Source organism: Alosa alosa, chromosome 13 (genome assembly GCF_017589495.1).
Source record: "Alosa alosa isolate M-15738 ecotype Scorff River chromosome 13, AALO_Geno_1.1, whole genome shotgun sequence".
Classification (NCBI taxonomy): Eukaryota; Metazoa; Chordata; class Actinopteri; order Clupeiformes; family Clupeidae; genus Alosa; species Alosa alosa.
The window spans coordinates 32652472-32671373 of record NC_063201.1 but is presented as its reverse complement, the minus strand read 5'-3'; the positions used below and the strand labels follow the sequence as shown (position 1 = coordinate 32671373).

Here is an 18902-nt window from a genome sequence, read left to right as displayed (position 1 = left end):
GGGATTCGTTATTTGTAAACGTTTTTTTACTTCGCCCTCCTATATATAGCCTGGACTGCGCGATCGCAGCCCTTTACTTTCACTTCCCGCCGCCCTCATAGTCAGCATAGACGGTAGCCTGATAACGTGGGATGCTGCATAGTACTACTTAAGATTTTAAATGAGTGACCACGATAGTAATCTTAAGTAGCTTTTTTGCTAGGCCCAGCGAAGGCTGGCAATGTGTAATATTCCGCTGGTTGGTGCACACGCAAGTGTTCAGATTGATTGTCTATCCATCTCTCACAACGATTTTCTTGGAGCAGATCTTCCACACAACTTCCGTAGCCTGGTCAGTATGTCTCTCTTAGTTGTCCACTTTCATCAGGCCGTATAGCCTAAATAATATATTTTTTATTTTATTATTTTTAAATTCAGTGGAAATGCATGGATTCCAGTTTCTTCCAGTAGCAGCAACTGGAATCCATGCATTTCCACTGAATTATTTTTGGAATCTGATCCCTTATCATACCTGTTCATTCTTACTCATCGCTCGACTTATCGTGACTAAATTCAAGATGGCTGCAAACGCTAAACTTCGTGAAGATACTGTCTGTGTAAATCGTCTTGTAAGTAAACTACCAGTGCTTTTTCAAAGTTCTCAATGTCTCGTTTTAAATGTCAGGGCCCTCGGAAGTCTACCAATGAAGTGTGAAGATACATTGAGCCTCGTAAATGGTGTAAAACAGTGATTTATTTGCATGGCTAGCCCGATGCCGAAGCACTACCATTGAAAAAGCTGTTGGTAGCATCGGCTAACTAACGCCAGATTTTGGAGTGCAGGGGACAAGCTGAGATGGGCTATGAGACATACGTTCACACTCGGTATCATGTTTCAACACACTTTAGGTCAATATCACACCGGAATTCTCCTTTAAGCCGGCCTCCTTATCCATACGTCACACACTGCGGCGCTCGCAACATTATTGGAGTCGCAAAGCCTCGGTAGGCAGACGTAATGGAGCTGGGTCTTTTCACTACTAACCATCCAAAAGCTACATCCAGTCCATGGGCTACAACTACCTGGTTCATCAGCGTTTTCAGGTCACTGCACAGAGCAAGGGTAAGCTACAACTATCGATTATGCTATAGCCTACACACCCCAGCCTACTTCAAGGCTCTAACATCAGGCTGCTCCAAGTCGCGTTTTCACGTCGCAAGATGATCCAGGTAACTCGAAATGCTTTAAATTCCAACATGGTTCGCCACGCCAAGCGTGAGGGAGTGGAGGCCAATCTTCCAAAGATCACTCAATCCGTAATCCGTGTTGGCATCGGAAACAAACAGGTTTTGTTCATTCACTTCCTATAGTTGCCCAGTGACTTCTCATAAACTGATACTAGCGTTGTTGGATATTTAAGCTACTTATAACAAACTGATAAGCCTCAACCTTAAGTGCCCAGTATTTCCGCTGGTTTGCTGTTTAAATGATGGCGCTGCGTCGTAGACGTCAGCAATTATTAAAGCGACAGTACACATTTGTAATTCGCGTCAGGCGACGCAGACAGCAAGGACTGTGATTGGTCAACTCGTCCTGTGTCAATGGCCAGCGTTTCAAGTAGCTACTGCGGGGTATAGCAACAAGCTAGTTCACTGATATAAGTTTTGCAAATAAACTCAAGTCATATTTGGTTACAATGACTGGTTATCCGTATGTTTTAAAATTAGCACTTCGCCAGCAAGCAGTGCTTTGCACTGCTCAAACCCCAGTCTACAGCCAAAATATATTAATGACACTCCTTGAACACTGGTTTATTGTTTCATTCATGCCAACACTGACAGGAGGGAGTGATCGCCCCCCCCTATTGACAGCTTATTAAAATGTTTGCTATTATCGCATCGCATACAATCGCATCGCAATGCATTATCTAATTGCAAGCTGCAATTATTTATGTCGTCTTGTGTGACAGTTAGTGAAACACGACACTGCACTGACGTGCTCACCAATCAGAAGCGGCACAACTTTGGATATTAGCTAAATCTTGACATCAACATTTAAAAAAACCAAACAAAAAAAAAACCATTATCACTATTGCATAGCTCCCATCATTGGACAGCGGCACACATCCGCAGCACTCTCCATTTCCGCGGCATCTTGTTCCGTAGGTCGGATAGGAAATTCCATCCTCCTCCGTCTTTTAACTCAGTCCTATAAACCAATCTTTTCTCCTTCCCGCTCTATTCATTCTCTTCTCTTGGTCGCTTAGCAACGGGGACGCTGGCTGCAAGCCGCTCCGTCTGACCTGTTTTTATTCGGATTTTTTAATATTTTACTATTTTATTCCTGATTATTTTTCTTCAATTATTGTAGATTCGTTAATTCAGCTGTACAGTTATAGATAGCCTTTTTTATTTAAACTGATTATTTTGTTTTCCACACTTTTATTGCGTTTTATGAAGTCTGCCTCTAGTCCGAGTTCTAACGTTACCTGCGCTGTTTTTTTTCACCTGGTGATCAGCATTTTTTATTTATTTATTTTTTTTCCCACTGCCGATTGCCATCAGCAAGGCCTTCACTGCTATTGGACTTGCTGTCTGCTTGTGTGGTGGAAGCTGTACTGGATTCGAGTTTGCTAGTGTCTCTCTCCTTTTCTATCCTGAATACGCTGGGTTCATATAGTCGGTTGACCGTCCAGCTGCTGGTTTAGTCGGTTGACTGACCAGCCGGAGATTGAGGCTTCGTGCTAGCTAGGTGATTAAACTGCACACTTTGGACTGGCTGATGCATCAAGCCGTGTCGGAGTTTGTGTTTTGGCTATGGGGGTCTTTCAGTTCACACCCCTTGAACTTCGACAGTTCGCCTCCAACGACACCATCAACATCGAGGTGCTCCACCTCTGCCGGGCAGCGGGGATCCTCCGGCGGAAACGCTACTTGCACAGAGGCGCACGTCGCTCTATCATCCGTGCGACAGACGAAAGCATCCCTCCATCATCTCCATGGGATTTCTTGCCTAATCAACGGTTTTCCAGAGCAGTCCGCTCCCGCAATCAACTTCGCTCCCAACAGTGTCAGTGGAGAATCTACAGCGACCAACAACGCAGCGAATCTGTCTCTCACATCTTGGACAACTTCGATGGAGCTGCTGAGAATGTCACATCACCATGTCAGACTGCGCCTGAACCGCCGCAAGACCTTCATTCAAAGGTAAAGGTTCTCACAGCTGGTTCACCGCAGGAAGTTCTGCAGCATGCGCAAGACCCTCCTCCCGTCAAATTTGCGTTATTGAACGCACAATCTATCTGTAACAAGACTTTCATTTTAAACGACCGCTTCACGTCTCATCACCTGGACTTTCTGTTTATAACGGAGTCTTGGCTCAGCGGAAATGACGTCATTCCACTTGGTGAACTCTGCCCTCCTCACTGCAGCTTCATGAATTCCCCTAGGGCTACTGGTCGTGGAGGTGGTCTGGTCACTGTTTATCATAACAACTTTAAATGTAGAATTGTACAAATTGATATGTTCTCCACTTTTTTTTTTTTTTGAGGTACAGCTTGTAAAGATAAATGCCACCCTTCTCTGTGCATTAGTTTACCGACCACCAAAAATTAAGCTTAATTGTAATTTCATTCAAGAATTTGCTGATCTACTATCTTTTATGGCCTCTCGCTCTGACAATTTCATGATTTTAGGGATTTTAACATTCACATCTGTTGCCCATCAAAACCTTTGGTTAAGGACTTTTTATGCCTTGTGGACTCTTTCAATCTTGTGCAATCTGTTATGGCCCCGACGCATCAGAAAGGCCACACATTAGACCTAGTATTGTCTTATGGTTTCAATGTTTCCAACTTAGAAATTATGGATGTTGGGGTCTCTGATCATTTTTTGATTTTATTTGAATCTATTTTGTTTGGTCCCCTGTATCTCCCCTAAGTCCTATTCCTTTGCCCGTTCTATTAATTCCACCACAGCCACAACATTCTCTAATACTTTCATCCTCTCTCACTCACCTACTATCTCTGTTGCTATTTCCACCTGCTCTGACATTGAAAAATTAGTCACTCTCTTTAATGCATCATGTCTTGAGACCTTAGACTGTGTTGCCCCACTAAAACAAAAGCGTGTCAAAACTATCACCACTCCATGGTTAAATGCCACGACCCGTTCTGTCAGAAAATCTTGCAGGAAAGCAGAGCATAAATGGAAAAAGAGAAGCTTCAGGTCTTCTATGACCTTTTCAGAGATTCTCTAAAGACCTACCAAAACTCTGTTAAGGCAGCAAAGGTTGAGTATTATGCTCAGCTTATCAACAATAATGCTCATAGGCCAAAAGTGAGAAGTGAGAAGTTCCTCAACTTCTTCATCGATAAAATTGACAAAATAAAATCTCAAATCTCACCTCCAGATTCGGATCCCTCAGTGAGAGAACTTTCACCTAGCTGCCTCCAACAGTTTCAGGCTATATCTTCCTCCCAGCTTTCTGAGGTTGTCTCCCATATGAAATCTACATCCTGCCACTTAGATGTTTTACCTGCGCCTTTTTTAAAGAAGTTTTTACCATCATCTGCCCTCTTGTATTGGCCATAATTAATCACTCACTAACCAATGGAGTGGTCCCCTCAGGTTTTAAACGTGCAATTGTGCAACCTTTACTTAAGAAACCTAACCTTGAGCCCAGTGACCTGAAGAATTATAGGCCTATTTCTAAATTACCTTTTCTGTCAAAGATACTAGAAAATTTTGTCCTCTCTCAGGTTTCTTCTTATCTGAGTGAGTTCAATATATGTGATAAATTCCAATCAGGTTTTAGATCTCTGCACAGCACTGAATCGGCCTTGCTTAAAGTCCAAAACGACATCCTCTTAGCAGTTGATTCTGGATCTTGCGCCCTCTTGGTGCTTCTTGATCTGAGTGCAGCATTTGACACCATTGACCATAACATCCTATTAAAAGCGGCTTGGAGGTTGAAGTTGGTCTCAGGGTTCTGTTCTGCAATGGTTCTCTTCTTATCTTAGTGATAGATCATTTTCAGTTAGTTTAGGCAATTTCTCCTCTTCCTCTGCCCTTATAAAGTGTGGTGTTCCTCAGGGTTCCATTTTGGGCCCTCTTTTATTCTCTCTTTATATGCTACCCCTTGGCTCAATTTTTAAAAAGTATAACATTCAGTATCACTGCTATCACTGCTTGGTAAAATATGTCTTGTCTTCACCGTGGGATAGTGAGAAACGTAATTTCGATCTCTTTGTATGTCTGGAACATGTGAAGAAATTGACAATAAAGCTGACTTTGACTTTGACTTTGACTATGCAGATGACACTCAGTTTTACCTGCCTGTTAACACTAATGGCATTTGTTCTTTGGAGAATATTTTTAACTGTCTCAGTGACATCAAATGCTGGATGGCAAGAAATTTTCTTCAACTGAACGAAAGTAAAACTGATATAATTATTTTTGGCCCTCCAAGTGATGTTTCTATCTTGAAAAATGCACTAGGACCTTTCTCTGCAAACTGCCACAGTGAAAAAAAAGAATCTTGGGGTTTTCTTTGACTCCTCTTTAAATTTTAATAAGCAAATAAATAGTGTGGTCAAAGGCAGCTTTTTCCAGTTAAGAACCATTGCAAAACTGAAGCCCTTTTTGTCCTTCTCCGATCTTGAAACTCTTATACATGCTTTCATAACATCTAGACTAGATTATTGTAATTCATTATATGCAGGCCTGACCCACTCCACTCTCAACAGACTTCAGCTAGTTCAAAATGCAGCAGCTAGATTATTAAGTGGCTCTAATAAACGTGAGCATATAACTCCTGTGTTGGCTAAGCTGCACTGGTTACCTGTGGAGCACAGAGTTAAGTTTAAAATTTTACTTTTTGTCTTCAAAGCCCTCAGTGGTTTGGCACCTAGTTACATAGGTGACCTACTAATTCCTTACAGCACTCCAAGATCACTTAGGTCTTCATCTCAGAATCTTCTCTATATCCCCAAAACACGCCTTAAGACTAAGGGTGATAGAGCCTTCTCTGTTGTTGCCCCCCAACTCTGGAATAGCCTACCTGTACATATTAAGTCCTCTCCAACCATTGACTGCTTTAAGTCTAACTTAAAGACTTTCATTTTTCTCCCAAGCTTTTAATCTACCTTAATACCCCCACACACACACACACACTCTTTATTCTTTATTTTATTTTTGACCAATTTGTGTATTATTTCAATTATTTATGTATTTTCCCCCCCATGTTATATTGTTGTTGTACCATTGTCATTGTTTTATGTTTGTTTGTAAGCACTTTGGTTCAACTCAGTTGTTTTTAAATGTGCTATAGAAATAAAGTTGACTTGACTTGACTTGACTTCTCCTGACCAGGAAGCAGGCTGCTCTTTTACATAACATTACATTTAGCAGACACTTCTTTGCCAAAGTGACTTACATATGTCAGCTATATTACAAGGGATCACATTGTCCCCGGAGCAACTTGGGGCTAAGTGCCTTGCTCAAGGACACTTGATTGGAAGCCGGGAATTGAACCGACAACTTTCAGGCTACTGCACGCTAGCCCAGCTCCTTAACCACTACACTACCACCGCTCTTGACAGCGCTTTCCTGCACCACACGCTCCAGAGCGTATCACTCCGCTGCTTCAGCCACAGCCACGCCAGCGGCCCAGGTTCTTAACCACCGACTTCCTTCCCGCAGCACCTCCGCCGTACTTCCGGATCCGACTCCACTTCTTCAGACGGCCCCGGTAGCGACCGCGTCACTACTCCCTCCGTTCCCTATTCCCCTCCCCCACCCACTTCCCCCAGCCAGGACCCGGTCCAGGGCTGCCCCTCTTCCAGTCGTTTCGATGACTGCTCCCTCCCTTCCCCCTTTTCCCCCTCCCCTTTCCATTCCCGGAGCCACGTCTGTACAGCACACCACGACGCATGAAGAGGCGTCCGTTCAAATTCACCTCGCCAGCTCCCTATTTTCTTTATGAGTTAGCGAGCATCTGGTCTCAGCCGGCTCCGGTAGGGACCGTGTCGCTACTCCCCCCTACCCATCCCTTCCCCGGCTCCGCGCTAGACCAGCCCGCCGCAGCAGGTTATCAGCACTCTGCGAGTGCTTCGGATCACGATGTCCCATTCCGGCTCCCCAGCTATTCACTAGCCACAGCAAAGGCCCTTCGACCACCTCCTCACGCTGCACGTTCGAGCTTTAACATACCGTTCCGTCTACCCAGCTATTCATTAGCCACAGCCATTTCATCTGGATACTCATCATTCTTGCTATTCATGCCTTATCTGCCTATCATGTATTATGTGTTGTATCATGCTGAATCTGTCATGTTTTATCAGGTAATGGTATTCTAAAAGTTTTCTTTCAGCCCAGTTTTCTTTCAGGTTGAATTATTTAAGGCTGCCACAGATAGTACGGAATGAGCTTGGACCCAATGCAACAACAGCTTCAGGGAGACCCATGCAGCAACTGCTCCGCAAAGCTCCTGCAACCCTGCTATAACGGCTCCGCTGAGCCCCAAGACCCATGCAGCAAAAGCTACACAGAGCTACAGGACCCATGCAACGACAGCTTCGCTTAGCCTCAAGAACCATGCAGCAACAACTACTCTGAGCCCCAAGACCCATGCAACGACTGCTTCGTTGAAGCCCCAAGAAGCACGCAGCAACAACTACTTCGAGCTCCAGGACCCATGCAACAGCAGCTACGCTGAGCCCCAAGACCCATGCAACGACTGCTTTGCTCAGCCCCAAGAGCCATGCAGCAACAACTACGCCGAGCTCCAGGACCCATGCAACGTCGGCTCCACCAAGCCCCGAGAACCATGCAGCAACAACTACGCCGAGCTCCAGGACCCATGCAATGTCGGCTCCACCAAGCCCCGAGAACCATGCAACAGCAGCTATGCCGAGCCCCAAGACCCATGAAACAATGGCTTCGCAGAGCCCCAGAACCATGCAGCAAATACACCGAGCTCCACGACCCATACAGCAGCAGCTACACCGAGGCCCAAGATCTGTGCAATGTGGGCTCTGCCGAGCCCAAAGCCCATGCAGCAACAGCTCCACCGAGCCCCAGGACCCAGGCAACGACGGCTCCACCGAGCCCCAGGACCCAGGCAACGACGGCTCCACCGAGCCACAGGACCCAGCACAGGAAGCAGCTCCGCCGAGCCCATAGGACCATTTAGGAACCGCTCCGCCAAGGTTCAGGACCCATCTAATGACTGCTCCGCTGAGCCCCAAGACCATGCAGCAACGTCTCAGCTGAACCTCAAGACCCTCGCGGCAGCAGCTCTGCTGAGCCCTGACACCCATCGTTCCCACGGTTATGCAATCCACAAATGTCCGCCGCTGAGCAAGCGTAACGAAGATCCACTCTTGCGTACTTGCCGCTTGCCTCGCTATACTTGACATGGGGTTCATGTCACAGCACCCTAATTCACCCATTACGTTTACTACCAATCAGACTAAACCGATCAGTTCCGAAAAGGGCACTCCATATTCATATCCAACTCTGCCTCAGATTCTCAGCTTCATACCCATCACACTACATCTCATATCGGTCAGCTCAAGCATCGCCTACTATCCCGCTCTTCATCTCAGATGAAGGGTACCCATCACTCGTGACAGGTTCCAGACTCTAATATATATCCTTGTCAAATCTGGTTCCCGCAGACCGCTACTCTGTGCATTCAGGATGGGAGCTGCTACTACAGCTGCATGCATTGGCCTATCAGAGCAGCAATCAAATACTGAGCCGTTGGTCCACAGATGCCTATCAGTCCTACTGTACATCCACTCCATCTAGTGGATCTATGACTTGCTAAGCAAGCGCTAAGGTAATTCCGGTATTGGCCTTCCTTTCTGCTCTTTTGGGGTGCAAGCGGCCATCGCTCTATCGCGATCTCCGCTTCAGGCATTCCATGACCACGGCCAGCTACCATGCCAAACATGCACTTAGCAATACACTCAGTATAGCAATCATGCCGACGGGCGAACTAGTGAAATGATGTTTTCTAAACAAAGTTCGGGAGGGATGATTGACAGCAATTAACTCACCTGTCTCCCGCCGCCAGGGTATTTAAGCCGGCCTCCTTATCCATACGTCACATGCTGCGGCGCTCGCAAAATTATCCCTCCTCCTCCCCTTACTCCTCCATTTCACTGATAGCCCAGTTACGCATCCTCCTTACACTGGGGGGTGCAAGCGGCCATCGCTCTATCGCGATCTCTGCTTCAGGCATTCCATGACCACGGCCAGCTACCATGCCAAACACGCGCTTAGCTTATACACTCAGTATAGCAATCATGCCGACGGGCGAACTAGTGAAAAGAAGCTACTAGTTTCATGCAAGCTGTGTCTCAATGTGCCATGCACTCTGTATTTTAATGAAGTCACATTTATTTATTTATGATACATTATTCATTCACAAATAAAATTGGTGTCCTTAAAGGTTGGATTTTTCCTCATTTGTTTAATTAAGGCATAAAGATCTGTAAGGAGTCCTAATGTTTCTATACTGTTCGAACTCCTGATCATGTGAACTGTTGATTAATTACCCTACCACATGATGGTATGACCTCATGGTGGGCCCATTGTCACATATTGCTACTACAACAACTTTTGATTGCATTGCATGTAAATGCAATGGACTATTATCGCTGTTCTTCTTATTACAGTGCATGAAAATGCACTGTACTGTTCTTCCTAGGCAACTTCTTATTATTATTAATCCGCTTACCACTTTTTCCGTACGCAATTTCTCTTGAACAGTTTAACTTAGAAACTTAATTCAAACTTTGTAACGTAGGTCTTCAAACAGATCGGGTTGGTATGACTTTTCAACTTTGAACTATTTTTCAACTATTAAAGAAAAACTTTTTAAAAATCCCCATAGACTTAACATTGCCGATTGTGACATCATAATACGGCCGTTAAGCAATTAGAATCCTATGGCAGGTGTTCAGGCCACCTGCAGCCTCAGGCTTTAAAGATGAACTGAACTGAAAGAATCAACATTGATAATGTGTTGATTATGACAATTAAAAATAAATGACACTAAAAAAAATAATTTAAAAAAATCAATCACGTAGCCTTTTTAAGCAACACCAAAATTGCATTTGTTAGTATTAGAGCGCTGCCAGTTTCAATGGCGTCACTGGCATGGTAGGACCTGAGGCGTTCTATAGGCAACAGCTGCAGCATATTATGTATACCATTTTAAAATTAGTAATTTTAATGGCATGGGTTACAAATTTGAGCCTGTGAGGGACAGGCCTGTAGTGTCTTGACTGCCACTAGATGGGTTTCAGGCTCCAGCTCAACCTTCAGTAGGATCATTTGGGTGAAAATGACTGTGTGGGCGCTGCCGGAGCATGGACACTGGAATCTATCTGTTGCAAAGCAGTGGCAAAACGTAGGGAAAATGTTCAAGGAAGCCAAAGTGACGGGAAAAATATGTTTATTTATGTATGTGTTTATTTCGGGGGGTATACATTTTGTGCAATGTACAACAGAGATACATTTTGTGCGGCACAACATAGGCTACTGTAGACCTAGCCTACAGGTCATGTAGAAAACTGGACGAGGGGCGCTTGAGACAGCAACACGCACGCTGTCTCTCTGTCTCCCTCCATCCCTCACACACACACACATTGCCTACTGTACATCCTCCACACAACTGCATACTCACTCACCACCACTACATTATGCCTATGCGAAGGCTATACGGTGCATATACAAATATAACACGCATTGTCACGTCAATGTAGGCTAACGCAGTATGAACTACTGGCACTCGTAACAGCAACTCACACTGGCTCTCTCTCTCGAAACTGTTAAAAACTTCGTTACCCCAAGTTAACCCCAGATACATGAGTTTGCCGTTTATTTTAGGCTAACGTTAGTGAAGAGTTTGCAGATTTTTACCTTGTGGATGTTGATACTGCACGAGTCTCTTGGATAGCAGCACTGCGAGTTAAACTCCCTCATCAACAATCTGCCCTGAGACGGTGAACAACTGGCTTCAGGGTGAGTAGAAAGGGACATTGGATTCTGTTTACAGACCCGCAGTGGTTTAGTTACCAGCTAGTATTATTATCGATCTGTGATATCGTCGGAGTCATGGTTTATACTCTCTATGGTCGCTATGGAGTGCTAGCTTGTGGAGTTTGACATAAGAGTGTTTCCAAGGTGTTAGCTGCTAGCCCTTTCCTAGGTTGGATCGTATGGTAGCCTATCTAACACTGGACCTCATCTGAGGCTACTTCGAGATATTATTCCAAAGTGGACAGATAGGCTACTGCACTTAAAACTTTAAACGATTGAACGAACCTTCCCGGACTTTGTAATTGCGACCAGTGACTGCATTGGGTTAACGAAGCTGAAGTTGAAACTTAGGCTCCATGGCACATAGACTGTGGGCTCGCCCTTCTATGAATTGAAAAAGACTACAAGCTGGCCACCGAGTTTGCGATAAAGTAAGCAAGAAAAGGGTTTTTTAAGTCAGGATATGGCAAGTCAATGGCATTTATTCGTCCAAAGTTACAGACCAGTTTCCATAGTGCACATCTTATTAATAGTTTGAATGTCATGTGTGTTTCTGCTCATTGACAAAATAGCGTTTAGTATGATTCATGCCCAATTAATTTCCCCTGTTAAAGTGTTCGCCTTTGTTTCACTAGTTTGGTTTCATTTTGTATGAGATTTTGTGATGTAGGCTAGCCTATGATAAATGGCTTATGGCCAATATGTAACTCAGCTAGGCCTAATGTTAGTTTCCTCAGCCATACAGCTAGCCTCAGACTCATTATCTGCTATGGCTGCTAGTGCTAGTGCAGAGTAGCTTACCATGCCAGTGACATAGCCGATTGTTGAAATCCAACATGGCGGCGCCCGTGTAACAACAACACCACTTTCAACGTACAATTTTATCCCTTTTAATAAATTCAGCCATTTTAATCATTGTACCAATGAGAAGAAATAAAATACATCTGTTATATCACTTTTACTTCAAATTCCAGTTCAGTTCATCTTTAAGCATACAATCTGGGTCAATTAAGACTACACATCCTATTCAACTGTTTCCTCTGCCCAAAACTGTTTCAAAATAAAACTCCTCACTACAATAATCCACTGTTAAACAATGTAACCCATTAAACTACTGAACTTTTTACATTCAACTTTTAAACGGTCTACTTTTAAACTATCTACATTCAACTTTTAAACTATATACGTTCACTAGCTGTCTATCAACAACTTTTAACTTTTCATCAACTATGACTCCTACCCACTGTAGCTAGTTAGCATGGTTAACAAAGTTAGCATGTTAGCATTGCTAGCATTTTTAGCAAAACTGCTAAAAATGATTAGCTAGGTTAGCTAAGTCACATGGTTAGCATAGTTAGCAAAACTGCTAAAAATAATTAGCTAAGTTATCTATATAACATGGTTAGCATAGTTAACATGCTAGTTAGCATAGTTAGTATAACTACTAAAAATGATAAGCGTGGTTAACTAAGTCACATGGTTAACATAGTTAGCATTTTAACATTGCTAGCATAGTTAGCATGTTTAGCAAAACTGCTAGAAAATGTTAGTTAAGTTAGCTAAGTAACATGGTTAGCATGTTAGCATTGCTAGCACTACTATAAAACATTAGCTAAGTAGCATGGTTAGCAGAATTACAAATCTTAGCATAACTGCTAGCAAACATTAGAGCCATTCCAACTTTCAGTTATCGTCAAATATCTACCTATACACAGCCATTAAACTATTTGAATATCAACATTCATTTAACTTCCAGTCTGTCAAAAACTTTTAAACTATTTACCTTCAACTTTTAAACGGTCTACTTTTAAACTATCATTAAACTATCTATTAAACTAGCTGTCTATCAACAACTTTTAAACTATCTACTGTCTATCTACATTCAGCTTTTAAACAGTCTACTTTTAAACTATCAACTTTTATTAAGCTATGCAACCACCATGTCTATCCTAGCATCACCGTAGTAACCATCTCTGTATTATCTGTTTTAACTATACATGATATTTTACATCACAACTTTAGCATTTTCATGCACTGGTAATTCCTTGGAATTGCATTTCTAGTTATTATTCTTCTTCCGACCAAATTTGACGTTCAAAGGCTCTAAAACCACTGAACCGTTTGACGTCATTCAAACACTCCTACAAAGGTCTTGTAATGGAGATTTGTCCAATGTATTTTTCACATTTGTGAACTTTAGACTTTTTGAGATATTTACGATAAAAGAGCAATACATTTCCATTGACTTAACATTGACCGCTTGTGGCGGCAACTTTTAGCATTATGACGTGACCTCCAGCTGAAAGCAATCAACAGTTGAACGTGAGCTACCGCTGGCCCTGGAGCTGTGAATCTTCTGAACGTCTTCGCCTGCTGTGCCTTGGTCACTTTATTTGCTCGTAAAACTCTTCTTCAGAGGCACATTTCTCTAATTACAGACAAGGTAAGTGTTCCGGTTTTTGGTATTTGAGTCATTTATGTCGTCAAACATTATGTAACGTTAGCGTGTATGAAATGATGGGTCACAAAAGGTAACGTTAACGTTAGTGAAATAGTTGACGTTAGCATTGGTGCTTTATTAATACTGCTGTGGAAAGGGACCGTATGAAAGCCATGAATAGGCTACTGCTAGGAAATGGACAATACGACTAAAGTCTTGTTAAAACACATAACAGAAGTTGAGCTATAATGTTTGTGTTGTCAACATAGGTTACAATGTTTACTTGGCCTACTCATTTCTGCATTGTTCTGGTCTATAAATTAAAGTGTAGCCTGGCACGTGAATCAAACTTTCCAGTTGTAGTACATTGTAATCTGTAGTAGTGCTGGGCGGTATACCGGTTCACACCGTATACCGGTGTATATTTTCGTTATGATATGAATTTTTAATATGCCGCCATACCGGTATATTTGATTACCTAACGTTTGGAACGCTGCGCCGCGCGACAGTGTTTCAGACGGGACTTTTTTCACACGCACGCATGGTGCCACTGCGAGGCATAGTGAGGGGAAACACAAAACACATTTTTTTCCCCTGAAGTATGACCCTTAAGGCTTAATTTCTCCTTAGGTGAGGGATTTATTTAAGGGTTTTGCACAGGATACCTTAAATTGTTTCTTTAGTTAAGGAAAAATGTTAAGGGATACTGCATTGAAAGGGATTTACCAAAGATCCTTGATTACTAGCTCCGCTTTAACCCTTTCTGGATTTACCGTCACGAAAATTCTATTGAGATTGTTCAACAACTAGCTGGCTAGTAGGTGATGTCGTTAGTTAGCAACCCACCGAACACAGTGAAGTTTAATGTTCTTATCATTCATCTCACCTTAAGAATATTCGCTGAAATTATCCAGGTAGCAAGTAAAGCATGTTATAGACATATAGGCACTGAGCAATACTAGCTGGCTAGTTAGAAATGATCCTGTCATCAGTGCACCAAAACGAACTTTTTTGTTAATGTTTTGCCTAGCGAACCGAACCGAAGCTCATGGCAGGCTAACAAGACATCCACATGAAGTTAACGTTAGCCTACCACTAACGTCATGTAAACCACACAATAACAATAAGGCATGTTTCTGATAGGCCTATTTGACAGAGTAAGCATATTAGCAGAGAGGTTTTATTTTAAATTGTATAATTTTCAAAAAAGTATAATTATTGCAAGTTGCACTACTTTTTGTATTGGTTTGATACAAGCTGTTTGTGAAATTTGCACAGTAAACGTTCTGTATTTTGACTGCAATTGTCTTTGCATTCTGATTAGATTCTTAATTAGAATCATGAGTGGCTCTTTGTAAACAGCATCATTTTCTGGGGCCATGCAAAACTGCATTACCACTAGTGTGGAGTTATTCTACATCATGACAGTAAAATAGACCATCCTTAGTCAGTGTACTGCAGCAATTCCTCTCTTAACCTGTAGAAAATGCTGTGAACATCTGATTATGCATGGGGGAAAAAAATACCGTCATATACCGTGAAACCGTAAGAATTTTGAAAAATACCGTGATATACATTTTTGGTCATACCGCCCAGCACTAATCTGTAGGAAAAAATGTGGCTGACAGACCTAGCAAGCTGTTTAAGTTATAGCAGTTGGTTATCAAGATACTTAGTATCAGAATGATCCGTCCTTACTCATATGATTATCAACAGCAACAACAGACCCTTTGCCTGCAAAGTTTTCTAATCACCTATACTAAAACTGAAAATAATAAAACACAGAATTCTGCTTTGTTTGCAATTTAATATTATAGGCTAGTATTTAACTACCAGTAGCTTGACGGTGCAACAATTGTATTGTAGGCCTACTCTACCTTTTTTTTTTTTTTTTAATTGTCCTAGAATTGTTGAGAGAATTGTTTAAAAAGCTTAAACTGTTTACCATGTTAGTCATTAGGTTATAATGTGTCAGCCTAATGTAATGTAACAACTTCACTTAAATACCTTAGTTGTATTGGACAATTGTATAATTGCAGACATTCCTTGTTTTGGTATAACTGTTAAACTTGTTTGCTTTTGCCTTTTAGGTTCCAGACCAGTGGTGATGACCGTGTATGACATTACGTGTGTGCCTGTCTGTGTGCACACCTGTCAACCATACATCTCTGACAATGTTGCTAGCAACATACCTACTGACATACATTCTTACAAACATGTGACCATATCTCAACATATCTGCACATACCATTTAACCATACTGAGACTTATCTGAGATCTACACTGAGACATTCTGAGAAATATATTGTTGTGTGAGGACTATACTATATAACTATATGGAACATGTATACCTGTGAATCATATTTGTCAACCATTCATACCTTTAATCATACCTGTGCTGTAACATCTGTGAGACATAGCTGTTAGACCTCTCTTTTTAGACCTGAGCTGTGCTGTGTGAAAAAAAATATTCTAACCTAAGTTCTGTCTAAAAATGATCATCTGAAGGGCTGACTCTTTATTCTTCAGTGTATACATCACCATCAAATTTGACCTAATACCATTAACTGAGGCCTCTAGCTGTTGCTGCCAGTTCAGAGTTACCACTGATAAATAGATCTGTCTTAGGATAATATGATTGGCATTATCAAGTTCTGTATATATAATATACACAACTGTGATTTTTACTTCAAGCTTACATTGGTAAGTGTTCATTAGTGTATTCTGAGTATCATGCTGCTGTATTAAAACAAAGAATGTTGATCAATATTGAATTGACTTTATTTTTACTGACTGTCATATACTCTAAGCAAACATCTAACCAAGTAAGTGGTTTTCAAGAATACTGTAAGACTATGTAATCTGAATAATCATACTGTAAGTAGCCTAATATAATGTTATACACAGCAGCTTTTTTGCATTTACATGCAATGGTAATTTCCTGGAATTGCATTTTCTAGTTATATCTCTAACCTTTGCCTTTTTCACAGGAGAAACTAACTAGGAAGCAGGAAATGTAATTAATGTGTACATTGTCATGTCTTGATTAATGCACTCTCACTACAACAATGGTCTCAAGTCTCATCAAAGTACTTCTCATGTGACCCAAAGTCAGCTGACCTCCAATCATGTGATCCATTTCAATATAACCAACCACAAACTGGGTAAACTATTTAAGTGAGGTTCACAGAGTAGTAGTCAGAATCTCCCTCACCACTAAGGTGTGTAGTCCTCATCCTCTGAGCTGGTATGTTCATTCTCTGATTGCTTCATATGGTTTCCTAAATGTTCCTTTAACCTGTTTTCGTAACTTTCACATTATTCATTTAGATGTATCTTCTATAATGTATTGGATGAGTTGCTTGTACCTGACAAATAAATTGTGATGTTCTGACCCGCATAGCCTTACTATTGTACTTGTAGTCCAGAGTAGCAGTTTAGGTAACGTTACTAGCATAATGGACGGTTGGGATTAGTTATCGCCGCCGTAGAAACTAAATCACCTGGGAGCTGGCATGTTATTATGAAATGACCAAGCATTACACAGCGGTGGGCAGTTTGTCAGCGATGGTCCTAGATTGGTCGCGAAAACCTAGCACAGCTGGACCCCCTGTAGCATAGGAATTTGATTGACTGTCTAACACGCTGATGAGTATAGCAGTCCGGATTAGCATGTAACCTCTGACCACTTCTAGACCAATACGTGTTATGTTTAGAAACCGCCCGAATTAATCGGCAGATGGAGGAGACCTATAGTATATATTCCTAAGCTTAAGCGCGTGTCACAAGAAAACGAGTTAGGCATTCTCATTAACAATATGCACTGTGGGCGTACCAACCCACTATGGATAGCAATGTTTCATTGAACTGAAACTTTTCCAATACTGAGCAGAGTCAGATTTATTAGGTTTAACGGGTTTATAATCAATTGACATATTTCCAACAGCGCGGACAGCTTCACGATTTCCTTCGACCACTACCAGTTCCCTCATTGGTCCTGACGAGTGACGTCATTTACAGATCCATTTCCAAAAGATGATTTGTTAAATTCCTCTTTTTAGTCAACTTTAGCATGGGGCTGAAGACTTTTTATAGGCACTGTAACTGAAAATAAAGGCATTTTGAATTTTCAAGTAGTTTTCAACCTAGTTTTTATAGCCATTCCCTGAGTTACAAATGTCAACACACTTTTTAAATTTAATTTTAAATTTAGTGTATTCTCTTGTCTTTCCAATGTTGAAAGATTACTCAAGGATTTCGCCTCTGTCACTTTATTTTCATAGTGAAAAAGAAAGTCATGAACTACTGAAAGTTCACAGATGCTCTGAACCTAACAAAGTTGAAATTAGATAGGAAAATGCTTCTGTTACATTGTGTATAAGATTTTCTAGTGGCGCCAATAATTGTTGCTAATGTGTTTTTGTTAAATAAATATTTATTTCTTCATGAGATTTTCCTTTTTCTCAGAATAAATTTGCTTACCTTCAAGGTTGGATTTTTCCTCATTGTTTTCATTGTGAGATTACAATAAATTGGCAAAAGATAATTATTTATACCTATTTTAGTTAACTTTACCAAAGTTGCCAATAATTCTGGAGGGTACTGTATATGATTGTTATAAGACATGGTAGACAAAAAATAAACATGCTGTCCAAGCTGTTTGAACTGATATATTATGTATATTAATGATACTCACAGGTGTGGAGTCATCCTTGTATGTTGCAGTGGTATGCTTCCTAAAAAAAAGAATCTAAAGTTATAATTGGATATGTTATTCTAAAATCTACTTATTGACCTTGGAATGTGGATGCTTGTTGCATATTAAACTAGATGTACCGCAGAGCAGTACAAAATATGACCGCCGCCCAGTCAAAAATAAGTCACACTTATTTTTCAAACACATCAAATTGTGTTCATTTCAATAGCCCAGGCTACTGGTTCGCATGCCAGCAGCACTCTTGAGGCGTCGGGGAGTGAGGTTTACCAACATTCCACAAGCACAGCTAAGCTAGCTGGCATCCGTTACACTCACCTCCCTAAACCTCACTCCCGATCCGGGTCACGGCACCAATGCAACCTGCGTTGTGTTGAACCTGCGCGATTCAGCCCTGCACACGAACCCGCGAACAGCAGCACCTCGGATCGGGAGGCGAGCGCGCCAACAATTGAGCCAATAGCCCAGGCTACTGGCTCGCATGCCAGCAGCACTCTTGAGGCGTCGGGGAGTGAGGTTTACCAACGTTCCACAAGCACAGCTAAGCTAGCTGGCATCCGTTACATGTGTGTGCGTGTGTGTGTGTCTTTATGTATGTGTACATAAATAAAGCAAATCAGGGAACCACCAACTCTTCGCGATAAGTGCCATGGGATCTTTAACAACCATGGTGAGTCATGACCTCAATTTAACTTTCATGCAAAGGAAAACATC

At 41.8% G+C, this 18902-nt stretch overlaps 1 protein-coding gene across 1 annotated transcript in view; it reads right to left on the bottom strand.

Annotated features, from left to right (window-relative positions):
* Positions 1-18902, bottom strand: part of igflr1 (IGF-like family receptor 1) — an 85836-nt gene that overhangs the window by 44187 nt on the left and 22747 nt on the right. The window contains exon 3 of the mRNA XM_048262132.1: positions 18171-18210. The gene's annotated coding sequence lies outside the window, so the exon portion shown is untranslated. The remainder of the gene's footprint in view (positions 1-18170; positions 18211-18902) is intronic.